The sequence below is a fragment of the Panicum virgatum genome, chromosome 9N (assembly GCF_016808335.1).
Source record: "Panicum virgatum strain AP13 chromosome 9N, P.virgatum_v5, whole genome shotgun sequence".
Lineage (NCBI taxonomy): Eukaryota > Viridiplantae > Streptophyta > Magnoliopsida > Poales > Poaceae > Panicum > Panicum virgatum.
The window spans coordinates 6215628-6231256 of record NC_053153.1 but is presented as its reverse complement, the minus strand read 5'-3'; positions in this window follow the sequence as shown (position 1 = coordinate 6231256).

Genomic DNA, 15629 nt, shown 5'->3' with positions numbered 1-15629 from the left:
GCCGCTGCCAGTGCCAGGCCAGCAGCCCACCTCCGCCGCCGACGCGGGCTCAGGCCCTCACCGCCCGCCGCCATGCTTCCCAGCGGCGGCTGGCCGAGCTCCCACGACGAAACCCCTAAGGCCCTAACCCAGTTCTCACAGCATAAGAGCAACGCTTATGGTTGCGCCAGCAAGCGGGCGAGAAGAGGAGCCAAGTCAGCTCTGTTGTGGGGATTCTAGGGGTACCCACAGCCGGGTGGCGGAACGCACCCGCCTATTCCCAGTGAGGGAGTACTCGGGGAAGTACTAGGCAATGGGGCTAGATCTACGCTGAGAAAGGGGACTCAAGAACACACGATTTAGAGTGGTTCGGGCCGCCGGAGCGTAATACCCTACGTCCACTGTGAGATGTATTGTTCTTGGTTGTGTATGAACCTATCCTCTGCTGGCCTTGGCTCTTGCTCAGCCTGAGGTTTTCTAGCGGCGTCCCCCCCTTTTATAGATCAAGGGGGAGCGGATACATAGGGCGTTGATGCCCCGACAGGTGGGCCCAACGTGTCTGTGGCTACAGCGGTAGCGAATCTTTACTGCTGCTCTCCTGACTCAGGGGGGGTCTTTTCTTGTCCCGTCAACTAGGCGCTCGTTGGAGTAGCGTAGCTTGCGGCGTGGCCTGCTGAGGCTATTATGTAGCGTCATAATGGGCGAAGCCGAGCCGTCGTATCCATCTGTCACGGTAGGCTGGCAGATGCGGTATGGGCGGCGCCAGCGGCTTTACTGCCTTGGTAATACGCGATCAACAGTGTCCCCTGGTCAATGAAACGCCTCAGCTTCTGTCATATCAATGCAGACGTCCACCAACCGCAATGAATGCAATGGTGGGTGAACGTTGGTATGGAAACCCAAACGGCCATGTCTTGCAGACACGTGGCGGCCCCGGACCACCCCGACGCGGGGCGTCGATCTCTTCCCTTAGCGAGGGGTCCGGTTATTATACAGGGGGTCCGGTCTCCTCAGGGAGGTCCGGAGTCCCGACTGCTTGCGCATGAGTTGCTGCCTTTTCCGGGACACGTGGTGTCTCCGGACCTTTCCCAACTGAGGAACGGCCCAGGCCGCTGCTGGGAGAACAGGATTCCGGACCGCAGGGGTCCGGTTGTTTGGATGTAGTTAAGGATAACCATAAGATCCTTGCCTAGACACAGCAAGAGGGGGTACCCCAGTCCTGGGGTACCGACAGTGGCCCCCGGGCCCACCTCGGGTGAGGTACGAACCCGCAGGTGGGGCCATCATCGTGATGAGTTCCTACGCAAGTTGATTGCGTTGGTATGCCCACGGAGAGAGCGTGCATCCCGGACCCCTGAGGCCGGTATGCCTGCTGCTAGGTTTAGGTACTAGAGTGCTCTCCATGGGGCGACGAAGGTGTAGGCTTAGGGTACGGAACCAAGCTAAGCGGCTACACAGACTTCGGATCGCCCAGGGAGCAAGCACCTCTTCCCGGACCTGGCTTTTGTCGACCGTGGCGAGCGGTCTCCGCCGGAGCGGGCCACCGGAGTGGACTTGGAGCGACCGTGGCGAGCGGTCTCCGCCGGAGCGGGCCACCGGAGTGGACTTGGAGCGACCGTGGCGAGCTGTCTCCGCCGGAGCGGGCCACCGGAGTGGACTTGGAGCGACCGTGGCGAGCGGTCTCCGCCGGAGCGGGCCACCGGAGTGGACTTGGAGCGACCGTGGCGAGCGGTCTCCGCCGGAGCGGGCCACCGGAGTGGACTTGGAGCGACCGTTGCTGACAATCCGATGAAGCTTGTTACCGGACCTCATAGTAAGGTGCAAAGAAACCAAGCCTTATACTAGAAGAGAGCCCGGGACCTCTAAAGACAGCAGTCTTGGGTACTAGAGTACTTGCAACAGGGTAGTGAAGTACGGAAACTTTAGGGTACATTACCAGGCTAAGCCACGCGGAGCTTCTCTACCCCAGGATACAAATACCACTTCCCCAGAGCAGGTCTCTAGGGGTCCGGACCGCCTTCCAGCTAGAAGGGGTGTCTTCACCTGACCACAAGCCAGCAACTTAACTTGGATTGTTAGCAATAAGGGAAACTCCGGTCAAGAGAAAAGAATAGTTAAACCAAGGCGGATAGATGTAATCAGGGTGGAGCCTAGGTAAAACTGAAAAAGAAAGTCTCCTTTATTATTGTGGTTGTCACGGTATACATCGGAGGTCGGGATTACGAGGTCGGACCTCCACCGCTCCGGACCGCTTTTGCCTGTTTGTGTGATAGGGCCAGAGGTCGGGTTTACAAGGTCGGACCTTGACCGCTCTGGACACACACGTAGACGCCACGCTATTACAAAGGAGGAATTCTCTTAGTTTTTTCTTAGGAGTAACCTACAGCTGCATCCTATACAGCGTGTTCTTCGGAGGTGAAGGCGCCCTGGACGTGCCTGAACCGCATCATCCAGCATCACTTCGGGAGCTCGGGGGACCCCTTCTTGCCTAAGAGCTGTCACATGCTTACATGGCATGAGACAAATTCTTTGGCTTTGAATGGAAAAGGCCCCCTCCCCCTGCCGTCGCCGTTGCCGATGGAAACCAGAGCGCTTGCGCAGCAGATGGACCGGTGCGACGCGTGGAGAAGTGCGGTCGTTCGCCGGCTTGTCCTTGGTGCTAGCGCCAGGGGCCCCCGCACGAGGAGGCGGGGTCCTGTCTGCAGCAGCGCCGAGCAACGCTGAGGTGGATCTCCGGCGCTGGAGACGGCAGGACGACACGGTCAACTTCCTCCGGGATGGCCGTCGGCTCCAGGCTCCATGTTGAGAGAAAGCCTTGAGCCGACGCCATGCCACCGCAGAGGAGGCGTGGCCGTTGCTTGAGAGAAAACCTTGAGTCGACGTAGGGGCGGCAGCGCGCAGCGGCGCCTCCGCTGTGCGCTGCCACGCCGGCTCTGAGGTGTCGCAGTGGCGACGCACAGCAGGCGTCGCTGCCGTGCGCCGCCGCACCGAGGGCATTGGAGCGCCGGTCCCATGGCATGTGAAGTGAGTGTGGCGCTGCCTTCCTTCATCTTCTCGCTCATCGTTGCAGAGGATGAACACGGCCCAGAAGTCCGAAAATCCAGCCAACGCATGTCCTCCCCACGGACGGCGCCAAAATGTTGTGGGGATTCTAGGGGTACCCACAGCCGGGTGGCGGAACGCACCCGCCTATTCCCAGTGAGGGAGTACTCGGGGAAGTACTAGGCAATGGGGCTAGATCTACGCTGAGAAAGGGGACTCAAGAACACACGATTTAGAGTGGTTCGGGCCGCCGGAGCGTAATACCCTACGTCCACTGTGAGATGTATTGTTCTTGGTTGTGTATGAACCTATCCTCTGCTGGCCTTGGCTCTTGCTCAGCCTGAGGTTTTCTAGCGGCGTCCCCCCCTTTTATAGATCAAGGGGGAGCGGATACATAGGGCGTTGATGCCCCGACAGGTGGGCCCAACGTGTCTGTGGCTACAGCGGTAGCGAATCTTTACTACTGCTCTCCTGACTCAGGGGGGTCTTTTCTTGTCCCGTCAACTAGGCGCTCGTTGGAGTAGCGTAGCTTGCGGCGTGGCCTGCTGAGGCTATTATGTAGCGTCATAATGGGCGAAGCCGAGCCGTCGTATCCATCTGTCACGGTAGGCTGGCAGATGCGGTATGGGCGGCGCCAGCGGCTTTACTGCCTTGGTAATACGCGATCAACAGTGTCCCCTGGTCAATGAAACGCCTCAGCTTCTGTCATATCAATGCAGACGTCCACCAACCGCAATGAATGCAATGGTGGGTGAACGTTGGTATGGAAACCCAAACGGCCATGTCTTGCAGACACGTGGCGGCCCCGGACCACCCCGACGCGGGGCGTCGATCTCTTCCCTTAGCGAGGGGTCCGGTTATTATACAGGGGGTCCGGGACCCCATGTGGGGTCCGGGACCCTGCGGGGGTCCGGTCTCCTCAGGGAGGTCCGGAGTCCCGACTGCTTGCGCACGAGTTCCTGCCTTTTCCGGGACACGTGGTGTCTCCGGACCTTTCCCAACTGAGGAACGGCCCAGGCCGCTGCTGGGAGAACAGGATTCCGGACCGCAGGGGTCCGGTTGTTTGGATGTAGTTAAGGATAACCATAAGATCCTTGCCTAGACACAGCAAGAGGGGGTACCCCAGTCCTGGGGTACCGACAATACCCATGATAATACCACTTTTTATTTGTAACACTGATGTAAAGGCAATTTTCTGCATCTTTTTGAAATTTGAGATAGAAATCTAGTTCTAGAAAAATCTAAAGTACAATAGAAGTCAAATTAACTCTCATTTGATCCATTGAAAATGCTACAAAATACTAAAAATTACAACAATAAATCAACCATCCAAATTGCAAGATTGGTAGGAATTTCTAGTAGCATGAATATATAGACGAATGATTTCTACTGCACAAAGTTAGTAACAAGATTTCTACTGCACTAATTTCCACCAATTTGTAATTTTTGCAGAGCCACTTGTGCTCACTTTCGAAGTACTGCCCCCTGGTGGCTCGATGGAGGGAGGAGGGCGGAGCTCGCTGGCGAGGGCCGCGCTTCCTGGTGCCTGCGATGGAGGACAGGGGCGGCCTGCTTGCTCGATGGAGGAGATGCAGGGTGGGCGCAGCAGGGAGGAGAGAGCTGGCAGCGGCGGTCACAGCCGGAGGGCGCAGCAGGCGGAGAGGACTAGCGGCCGGGAGCAGAGATTGGCTTCCTGGCGGTCCTGCCTGCGCCACACGCTCATGGAGGAGAGGGAGGATGGGCGCGGAAGGGAGGAGACGACCGGCGGCGGCGGCGGCTGGCAGCGCGGGAGCTAGAGCCGGCGGCCGGGTGAGCGTAGCGGGAGCCCATGCTCAGCAGGAGGAGGACAGGGCCGGCGCCAGGGAGAGGGCCGGCGGCCGGCGGTAGGTAGGTGGAGCCGGGTGACGCCCCCGAGATCCAGATCTCGGATGCGAGGCGGAGAAGGACCGAGTGGGAAACGCCTCGCGTTTCTAGAAAAGCGAGGGGGCACCCGCGTTTCGAAACACCGTGTTAAAGCCGATTTTTTTGCGTTGGCGATCCAAATAAGCCAGATAATAATCAGGGTGTTTGGCGGGATTATTTCGCTTTTTTCGTTTAAAATCTGAGTTAATCGTTCCCAAACAGGGCCTTAGGACGGACGTGGGGAGCGCGTTCAGGGCCTGACACTTCGTCGTCGAAGATTTTGGCCCTGTGTAGTTCCCTTTATGTAAACGCAAATTTTTTTTCCGAATGAATCTTACTAATTTGAAGTATTAAATAAAGTCTATTTACAAAACTTTTTGCACAGATGGGTTGTAAATCGCGAGACGAATCTAATGATGCTAATTAATCTATAACTAAGCAATAATTAGCGGATGGTTACTGTAGCATCACTGTTGCAAAACATGGGTTAAGTAGGCTTGTTAGATTCGTCTCCTGATTTACAGCCCAACCATGCAAAAAGTTTTGTAAATAGACTTCATTTAGTACTTCAAATTAGCAAGATTCCTTCGTAAAAATTTGCGTTTTTGTGTTTTTGCGTTTACAGGGTGGGAACTAAACAGGGCCAAAGGTCAATCTTAGAGCAAGTATTACAGTGAGCGAGAAGCGGACGAGTTCTTATGTGGATGAGAGAGGAAATAGGAAAAAGAGCAGAGCGGGCGGTTCAGCATGTGCTAGCGAAAAGCGAGCGAGTTCATTTACTCCGCAGAAACACTGGGCTCCGATTGGTTAGTTTTGCTCCGATTGCACGGAAAGTAATAAAGACAGCAGATCCCACCTCCACTGCCTCACCTGTCCGAGCTTGTCGGTACCCTGTAACAGGGATACCCACTCTTACTGCAGCAAGGCGGGACCCGCGTAGTTACCCGTAGCTGCGCGGGAAAGATGGAGTAGCCAGGCCCCACAGGCCAGGTTTTTCCCTCACCAGGCCAACGGCCCCGGACCGTTCCCCGCCTGAGGATGGGTCCGGTGACGCCACGTGTCTACACAAAAGGGAAGCTCCGAGCTGACCGCCGAGGCCTCGGACCCCCAGAGGGGTCCGGGACCTCCTGCGCCCGTCCGGACGCCCCTCACCGTGTAGGGGTCCGGAGCCGCCGCGTGTCCCGGAGACGTGGGGTTGTGCGCGAGTCTTCTGCAGGAAGACTCGCCCACCTACCGCATTTAATGCGATGGACAAGGCGTGCTCTGCCGCCGCGGCACACAAGACAGCCTTTTGTCAGGCCCCGCTGCGCGCCGCGTATTACCAAGGAGCACAGTGGAGCCGCCTGAGCCGCGCCCGCGCAGAGCCCGTCTGCCGCGTTAAATGGATACGACGGCTCGGCACTTTTCCATCATGCCACCTACGCCGCTCCCTACACAGCCACTCAGCTACGTAACAGGCGATGCTACTAGCTGCGTCGGGCACCGTCTCGACAAGACAGCGCCAAGACATGATGGACGGAGGGCTCCGGGAGCAGGCGAGCGAATCCAAGAGAGAGATCTCCTTCGCCTGCAACGCCATAATGTATGAACACCCCGTTATTTTATATCGCATCGTTGGACCCACCTGTCGGGGATCCAACAGCCGTGTACGCGCCCCCTTGAGATATAAAAGGGAGGTGCCCGCTGTGCACAAGACAATCTCCACAATCCAGACAGGCTGAAACTCTCGCACCTTCTCACTCTCGTGGGAAGGCAATACAACACACAGTTGACGTAGGGTATTACGCTCCGGCGGCCCGAACCACTCTAAATCTTGCTGTGTTCATCGAGTTCTTGAGGAAGATTGATCTAAGACTAGCTAACCCCCGAGTACACACCCTCTGGGCTAGGGCGGGTGCCTTCCGCCACCCGGCTGTGGTTTGCAGCACCACGACATTTGGCGCGCCAGGTAGGGGCTAACAGCTGGTCGCATTCCATCATCTTCTTCCTCCCCATGGTTCGCGTAGACGACGTGGAGATGACGGAGGGGGTGGCGTCCTCCACGCCACATGCCTCTCGCGTTCCTGCTCCAGGGGCAACTGTGCCTGTGGAGCAGGCACCGTTGGCGGTGGCGCGCGCCGCCCGCCGGCAAGAGTCAGGGCGCCCGTCAAGGGTCCCCTCACAGGCTGCGAGCGGCGGAGCGCTGGCAGCGGCTAGGGAGTTGCTTCGCAACCCCCCGGCTGAGGCAGCCTCGCCAGACGCCCTGAGGCAGTGGCGGGACGACGTCGATCGTCTCCTCCATCTGGCTCAGGCCTCCCCCAGTTCTGCAAAGACTGGGCAACGACCTCCGCCTGGCAACGCGGTGGTACCTTACCACCAGCGTCAGGGCGGTGCATCAGCATCTGTGCGCTCCCCTACCGTGAGGGGTGCACGAACAGAAGACTTGCGGGCGGAGCTCAACCGCCGGCGCGCGGGGGAGGATGCCCGCATCGCTGTCGAGAGGGCGCGAGAGCGCCGCCTCAACTTTGAGGGACGCAACCTCAATGCTGATCTGGACGCGGCGGCACCCAGGCTTCCGGTGAACGCCCGGATTCAGTCGGGCGCACCGGTGGCCGGGGTGGGCTGTGCTGCGCTTGCGGAGCACCTCCGCGCCGTGGCGTGGCCACCCAAGTTCCGCCCCCACCTGCCGGAAAAGTACGACGGTACTACTAACCCGTCGGAATTCCTGCAGGTGTACGTTACCGCCATCACAGCGGCTGGTGGCAACGGCGCCGTCATGGCAAGCTACTTTCATGTAGCCTTGTCTGGGCCAGCCCGGACCTGGCTCATGAATCTCACACCCGGGACGATCCAGTCCTGGGAAGAGCTCTGTGCGAGGTTCACAGCGAACTTCGCCAGCGCCTACCAGCAGTATGGTGTGGAGGCACACCTTCACGCCGTGAGGCAAAAACCCGGGGAAACGCTTCGGGCTTTCATCTCGCGTTTCACCAAGGTACGGGGTACCATTCCTCGTATCTCAGATGCATCTATTATTACTGCTTTCCGTCAGGGGGTGCGTGATGAGAAGATGCTCGAGAAGCTGGCGACGCACGAGGTGGAAAGCGTCACTACGCTTTTCTCCCTGGCAGACAAGTGTGCCAGGTCCTCTGAGGGCCGTGCATGGCACTCAGCCCCCCAAGATGGAGACACCAAAGCTGGTGGCTCCAGTGCTACCGCTCAGGGCGGTGGCAAGAAGAAGAAGAAGAACCGGGGTCGCGGGGAGCCGCATTCCGGCGGACCAGTCGTTGCAGCAGCAGCGCCAGCAGCGGCGCCGGCTGCGGCTGCAGCGGCTGGGGGCCAGAATACCCACGGCAAACGCCCTCGCCCGCAAGGTGGAAGCGGAGGTTCATGCCCAGTGCATCCCACCGCTCGCCACAGCGCCGCTGACTGCCGCGAGATCCAAAAGCTCGCGAAACGGGTCAGTGGGCGGCGTGAGCAGTCCTCTAAGGATGGCTCACCCCCTCCTCGCCAGCGGGCCGGCAAGGAGAAGGCCTCTGACAGTGGGGCCGCGGCCGGGGAGAAGGAGCTGGGGTACCAATCCCCCGCCCGAGAGCTAAAGGGCGTCTATCACAACGACGACTCCGATTCCGACAACGGCGACCGCCGCAAGAAGCTGTACGTAATGTATGGCGGGAGCTGGGAGCTTGTCTCCCGGCGGGACGTGAAGACCCTTCGCCGGGAGGTCCTTTCGGTGAAGCCGGGGGTCCCGAGGGCGGCGCCGCACCAGAGGTGGATGAACACCACCATCTCTTTCGGGCCATCCGACTGCCCGGAGAATATGGCCGGAGCTGGTGTGCTACCTTTAGTCACCGCTCCTGTCATATCCAACGTGAGGCTCTACCACGTGCTGATTGACGGTGGAGCTGGTCTCAACGTCATCAGTTATGCAGCATTTAAGCAGCTGCAGATCCCAGAGTCCAAGCTGACTCCCTCTCGCCCATTCTCCGGAGTGGGCCCACACCCGGTGTTCCCCCTGGGGAGCATCACATTGCCGGTCACGTTCGGGACCGAGGAGAACTTCCGCACAGAGAGCGTCATGTTCGATGTTGCGGAGGTGAACCTCCCGTTCAACGCCATCATTGGCCGACCGGCACTCTACCGCTTCATGGCCATTGCCCACTACGGGTATTTGGTCCTGAAGATGCCTTCCCCTGCCGGAGTCCTCACCGTGCAGGGTGACCGCACCGCTGCCGTCGCTGCAGTTGAGAGACTGCATACTCTGGCGGCAGAGGCTGCACGCTCCGAGGAGGATCCGTCCACCTCGCAACCCAGGGCGCCTGCAAAGGCTCCCAAGGTCCAACCATCTGACCCGGACCAAGTTCTCGTGAAGTCGGTACAGATTGGAACAGACTCCACCAGGACCACCCGCATCGCGGGAAACCTGGAGGAGAAATAGGAAGACGCGCTCATCGCTTTCCTCCTGGCAAATGTCGACGTGTTCGCCTGGGAACCGTCACAGATGCCCGGGATCCCCAGGGAAGTGATCGAGCACAATCTGAGGATCTACCCTGACGCCACGCCGGTGCGCCAGAAGCCTCGGAAGCAGTCCGTGGAGCGGCAGAACTTCATCCGCGAAGAAGTCCACAAGCTCCTACACGCCGGCTTCATCGAGGAGGTCCACCATCCCGAGTGGTTGGCCAATCCGGTCGTCGTCCCAAAGGCCAACGGGAAGCTCCGGATGTGCATCGACTACACCAGCCTCAACAAGGCATGTCCAAGAGACCCCTATCCTCTTCCGCGTATCGATCAGATCGTGGACTCCACCTCCGGGTGTGAACTTTTGTCTTTCCTAGATGCATACTCTGGTTTCCACCAGATTCAGATGTCTAGAGAGGATAGGAAGCATACTGCCTTTGTAACAGTAGATGGGCTTTATTGCTACATTGTCATGCCGTATGGTCTATGGAATGCCTTACCCACGTTTGTACGAGCTATGAACAAAACCTTCGGTAATCTAATTAGAAATATTGTTGAGGTTTATGTCGATGACATTGTGGTCAAGACTAAGGTAGGGTCAACACTAGTGGAGGACCTGTCCCTCGTCTTCGACCGTCTTCGCGCCACGCGCACCAAGCTGAACCCAGAGAAGTGCATCTTCGGCGTCTCAGCAGGGAAGCTGCTAGGTTTCCTGGTCTCACATCGAGGCATTGAGGCAAACCCAGCCAAGATCAAGGCGATCGAAGCAATGAGGCCTCCTGGCCGTATCAAGGACGTCCAGAAGCTTACTGGATCTCTCGCTGCTCTTAGCCGCTTCATATCGAGGCTGGCTGAGAGGGCCCTTCCCTTCTTCAAGCTGTTGAGGAGGTCCGGTCCATTTTCATGGACCGAAGAGGCTGAACAAGCCTTCCAGGAGCTGAAGCAGCGCCTCACCTCGTTGCCAGTACTGGTGGCTCCAGAACCCGGTGAGCCGTTGTTTCTGTATCTTGCTCCATCTGCGGAGGCGGTCAGCATGGTGCTGGTCGCCGAAAGGATGGAGCAAACTCCCCAGGGGAGCACCAAGGACTCCTTGGCCAAGGGTGGTGAGCCGGACCCCGGACACGGGGGCCCGTCAGCCTCACCCCAGCTTGAAGGTCCGGGCCCTGCACAGGCAGGTCCGGAGGAGCCTCATCCCAGTGGGAACCCAGAACCACTGGGGGCCCAAGGGACAGATGTGATGGACACGGGCGAGCCGGACCCAGGAACTAGGGTCCGGACCGTCCAAAAGCCAGTCTACTACGTCAGTGAAGTCCTCCACGAGGCAAAGGCCAGGTATCTTGAGACGCATAAGCTTATCTATGCAATACTTATTGCGTCCAGGAAACTGCGCCACTACTTTCAAGCACACCGAGTTGTTGTAGTGACCTCTTACCCATTAAGAGCGATCCTACACAACTCCAACGCCACAGGCAATATCGCCAAGTGGGCAGCAGAGCTGGCAGAATTCCAACTGGACTTCCAGCCACGCCACGCGGTCAAGAGCCAGATCCTGGCTGATTTCATAGCGGAGTGGACTCCTTCCCCAAGCAACCCTGGGGGTCCGGTCATAAATGCTGGACCCCCGGAGCCGGAAATCAGGACACCAATCTTCACCGAGCCTCACTGGACACTCTTCTTTGATGGGTCCGCCCGCGATAAGTGGTCCGGGGCTGGTGTGGTCCTCATCGACCCAAACGGAGATCAGCTGAAGTACATGGTGCACCTTGAGTTCAAGGCCACTAACAACATGGCGGAATACGAGGCTCTGATCTTCGGCCTGACGCAAGCCCTCTCATTGGGGGTCCGGCAGCTTCTGGTGAAGGGGGACTCCCAGCTGATCATCAAGCAGGTCCGAGGGGATTGCAACTGCAACAATCCCCAACTCGCGGCATACCTCATTCACGTGAGGAAGCTCGAGAAGGACTTCGACGCCTTGGAACTGCAACACGTTCCCCGCGAGCACAACTCAGCAGCAGATGATCTCTCTGCGAGAGCATCTACCTGGGCATCTGTGCCCGAGGGTGTCTTTGAAAGACGGCTGCTGAAACCTACCGCCCAGCCTGCCGAGCCGGGTGAGGGGGATCAAGCTGGCACCTCGAAGCTAGCGGTCCCGGCAGCATTCCACCTATGGTGCCCAACCGGGGCTGTGTGTTCTGATGAGGAACCTGGTGTCCTCACGGAGCCACTCCTACCTGCTTTGGGAGCTCCCGATGCATGGATCTCCGAGATCCGGGGCTACCTGAAGGATAACATCCTCCCTGATGACGATGTGTCCGCTGAGCGCATAGTCCGATTGGCTAAACGCTACGCGGTGGTAGAAGGGGATCTCTACCGCCGTGGCGCCAACGGAATCCTCATGCGATGCATTTCCCAGGGAGAGGGCCGCGAACTGCTCGCGGAGATCCATGGAGGCGAGTGCGGAAGTCATTCCTCCTCTCGCACGCTTGTTGGCAAGGCCTTTCGGCATGGCTTCTACTGGCCAACAGCACTCCAGGATGCGGCTGAGCTGGTAAGGTCCTGGAAAGCATGCCAGTTCCATGCAAAGCAAATACACACCCCAGCTCAAGCCCTGCAGATGATTCCACCCTCATGGCCATTCGCTGTGTGGGGTGTGGATATCCTGTGGCCTTTCCCCCGGGCAGTCGGCGGGTACCGGTTCCTCTATGTCGCCATCGACAAGTTCACCAAGTGGCCGGAAGTTACTCCTGTGGTGAATATTACTAAGAAATCTGCAGTCGCATTCCTCAGGTCCATTGTGTGCAGATTTGGCGTCCCAAACCGCATCATCGCGGACAACGGGACCCAATTCAAAAGCAGACTCTTCCAAGAGTACTGTGAGGACATCGGCATCCAGCTATGCTTTGCGTCCGTGGCACATCCCCGCAGCAATGGACAGGTTGAGAGAACGAATGCAGAGATCCTCAGGGGACTCAAGACCCGAACCTACAACTGCTTGAAAAAGCATGGAGCCAAATGGGTTGACGAGCTTCCGAGTGTACTATGGGGCAACCGGACCACACCCAGCCGAGCTACCGGGGAGACTCCATTCTTCCTGGTCTACGGGGCCGAAGCATGCCTTCCCCCAGAAATTCACCTGGGCTGCCCACGGGTCCAGGCCTTTGACGAATCCATGCAGGAGCAGCTGCGGTGCGATGACGTGGACTTCATTGACGAGCGAAGGTGGCGAGCAGCAATCCGAAATGCACGTTACAACCAGGCGCTCCGGCGCTATCATCAATGGTTCGTGCACAGTAGGGAGCTCCGGGCTGGCGACCTCGTCCTCAGGCGGATCCTGAACCGAGCGGGGCTCCACAAACTCTCCCCCAGCTGGGAGGGGCCTTTCAAGGTTACGGAGGTATGCCGGCCCGGATGCGTTCGCCTCGCCACAGAAGACGGAGTGCCGCTGCCCAACCCGTGGAACATAGAGCATCTGCGTAAGTTTTACACCTAGGCAGAGCAGGGAAATAACTTTTCCTTTGTAATAAGATAGAGTCAGCGTGCGGCCCAGAGCGGTCGAGGGCCACCCTCGTAAACCCGACCTCTGGCATCCATCGCACCGTCGGCTAACGCGCGGCTCAGAGCGGTAGAGGTCCGACCTCGTAAACCCGGCCTCTGACATCCATCGTGCAAGCCATGTACATCGAGATTGCAAAGGAAAGAATTTCTCCTAGTTCTATCTTGTGTCAAAGCTAAATTACGCACTTCGATTTTCGGAATTTTCGCCTTTTTCTAACCCCCGCGGGACCTCCACTCTTGTTGCTGCAACTAAGATCCGCATTGAGCTGCTGGACTACCGTACAGGTCCGGACCCTCTTGCTGCTGGAGAGGGGTCCGGACCCCTAGAGACCTACTCTGGGGAGCGGGTACTTGTTTCCTGGGGCGGTTCGGAGCCCAGTGTAGCCGCTTAGCTGGTTCCGTACCCAAAAGCATGCACTCTCCACCACCCTGTAACGAGTGCTCTAGCACCTGGAGCCGGGTAATTAGGGGCCCGGACCTCGTCCCAACTCAAGAGCTGGCTTCCTAAGTCCAACACGGCATGTCCAGCACTATATCTCAAAGGATCGAGCACAGCAAAGTGACCTCACCCACTGCTGCGAAGGGTCTGGGACGGTGAAGCCAGGTCCGGAAAGGTCGTGCTGTCTCCTGGAATGGTCCGGAGCCCTGCGTAGCGCTTTAGCCTGGTTCCGACCCTAAGCCTACGCACTCCACCACTCTGTAACAAGCACTGACCAACCTGGACCTGCGCATCTTGAGCCCCGGACCCTGTACCAGCCTGGCACTGGTCAGGGATGAGTCCCGCGGGCCTGCTACTAAGCTGTGAATTTGAAGTGGTACACAGGTTAAGCCGCCTCTAGGGTGGTAGCCAGCCTCAAACCATTGAGCCTACCTACCAGGGGGTCCTGGCATCCGCTTCAAAGCCTTCATGCAGACCAAGGTCCGGTTTCAATGGTAGACAGACTCAAAACAACTGAGTCTATCTCCCAGGGGGCCCGAGCATCCACCTTGTCCCAGACACCACGAATGGATTCTGCATGCGCCAAACAGCTAAGTTGCAGTATCATTGCTACCATATAAGCAAATTTGATTCTTCTCTCTGTAGTTCTGTATGCTACGCAGGGAACAAGACGCTTGCTCGTCTTACAAACTATGTGACACCTATGCCCAAGGAGGTCCGGAGTATCTTCTACGGCTCACGTGGCAGACAGGTCCAAACAACTGAACCTATCCGCCAGGGGGCCAGGGCGCCAGGGTGCCGCATACCGCAAATCAACAACCGACAAACAGCTAAGTTGAAGTTTCTTCTATTTCAAAAACTTTCAACTAATACAATGTTTGTTACATAATGCAAAGGAAAAAAGATACAATCCCCAGCCTAAGGGTCCGCAGGCTCTCGCTTGAAGTAGGCGGCGACGAAGTCAACGACCTACCGCACGCTGTCCCGAGCGGCGGCCTCCGTCTCTGCTACAGGGCCATCGACCACGGGCGCCAGCGAGATGGCCGGGTCGTGGCTCCGGAGGCAGGTCAGGATGTGCTCCGCCACCATCCGGATCAGCTCGCGGCCCTCAGTTTCAAGCTGTCCAGTAAGGACCGGCCCCAGGCGCTGGAGCCTATCCGAAGCAGAGCTCAACACTGGGAGGGCGTCAGCTATCGAAGCTGGCGGCTCCGCCACCTGGATCGGGCTCATTCCAAATGGCACCAGTGCGAGGCTCGCTTCGGCCGCCCAGTCAGCGATCCGCTGGGCTCCAGCGCGCTGGTCTTCCTGCTGCTTCTGGACCGCCTCCCGGACAGCCTCCTGCACCCGGGTGTCCAAGGCCGCCTTGGCCGCCTCCACATCGCGGGACCTCTCCTCGAGCTCGCGGGATCTCTCCTCGAGCTCGCGGGACCGCTCCTCCAGCTTGGCCTCCTTCTGCTCCGCATATCCCTTCAGCTTCTTGAGCGACTCTCGCTGGCGCCCGAGCTCCTTCTCTATGCTGGTGGCGTGGGCCTCCCGCTTGGCGAGGGACTTCCGGCCCTCCTCCAGATCCGCCTCGTCGGCAGCCAGCTGGCTGGCTCTCTCCTGCAGTTGCTCGCGCCATCCCTGCAGAGTCGCAGAGAAGACGTCGAGCTCCTGCCTCCGGAACTCGAGGTCCTCGCTACGACTCTCCAGCTCGGACTGTTGAACTGCGAGGTGAGCCTCGAGGTCGGACCGCTGAGCAGCGAAGCCAACAACCTCCAGGGTGAAGTCCTGCTCCCGCTGCGCCAAGGATTTCTCCCGGTTCGACACTGCGAGCTCTCGGTCAAACACCTTCTTAAGGCTGGCTCGGTAGGCCTCTTGGTCCGACTTGAGCTTCGACCGAGCTTCCGCAGCGCGGGAGGCTTCTGCCTTCGTGTGCGCATCTAGGCGGGTGTGCCAGTCGGAGAGACGCTGGCGCTCGCTCTCCAGTGCAGACCACTCCCGCCGGAAGGCCGCCTCGGCAGAGGAGGTTGCCTCCTCGATCGACCGCCGAACTCGCAACAGCACCTGAGGAAGCGGAGTCGCATCCTCCTCCGGGGATTGGAGCTGCAGGAGCCGTCTGCCAAACACCACCTCCAACTCTTCCTCCGCAACAGGACCGGAGCTGGAGGTAGGGACTTCCGCTGCGGCACTTGTCTCCGACGCCTCCGCCGCCGCCGAGTCGGACGCGGCCGGACCCAGCTCCGGCGCCCCTGCTGCTGCTGAGTCGGGAGCGGCCGAGCCCAGCTCCGGCGCCCCC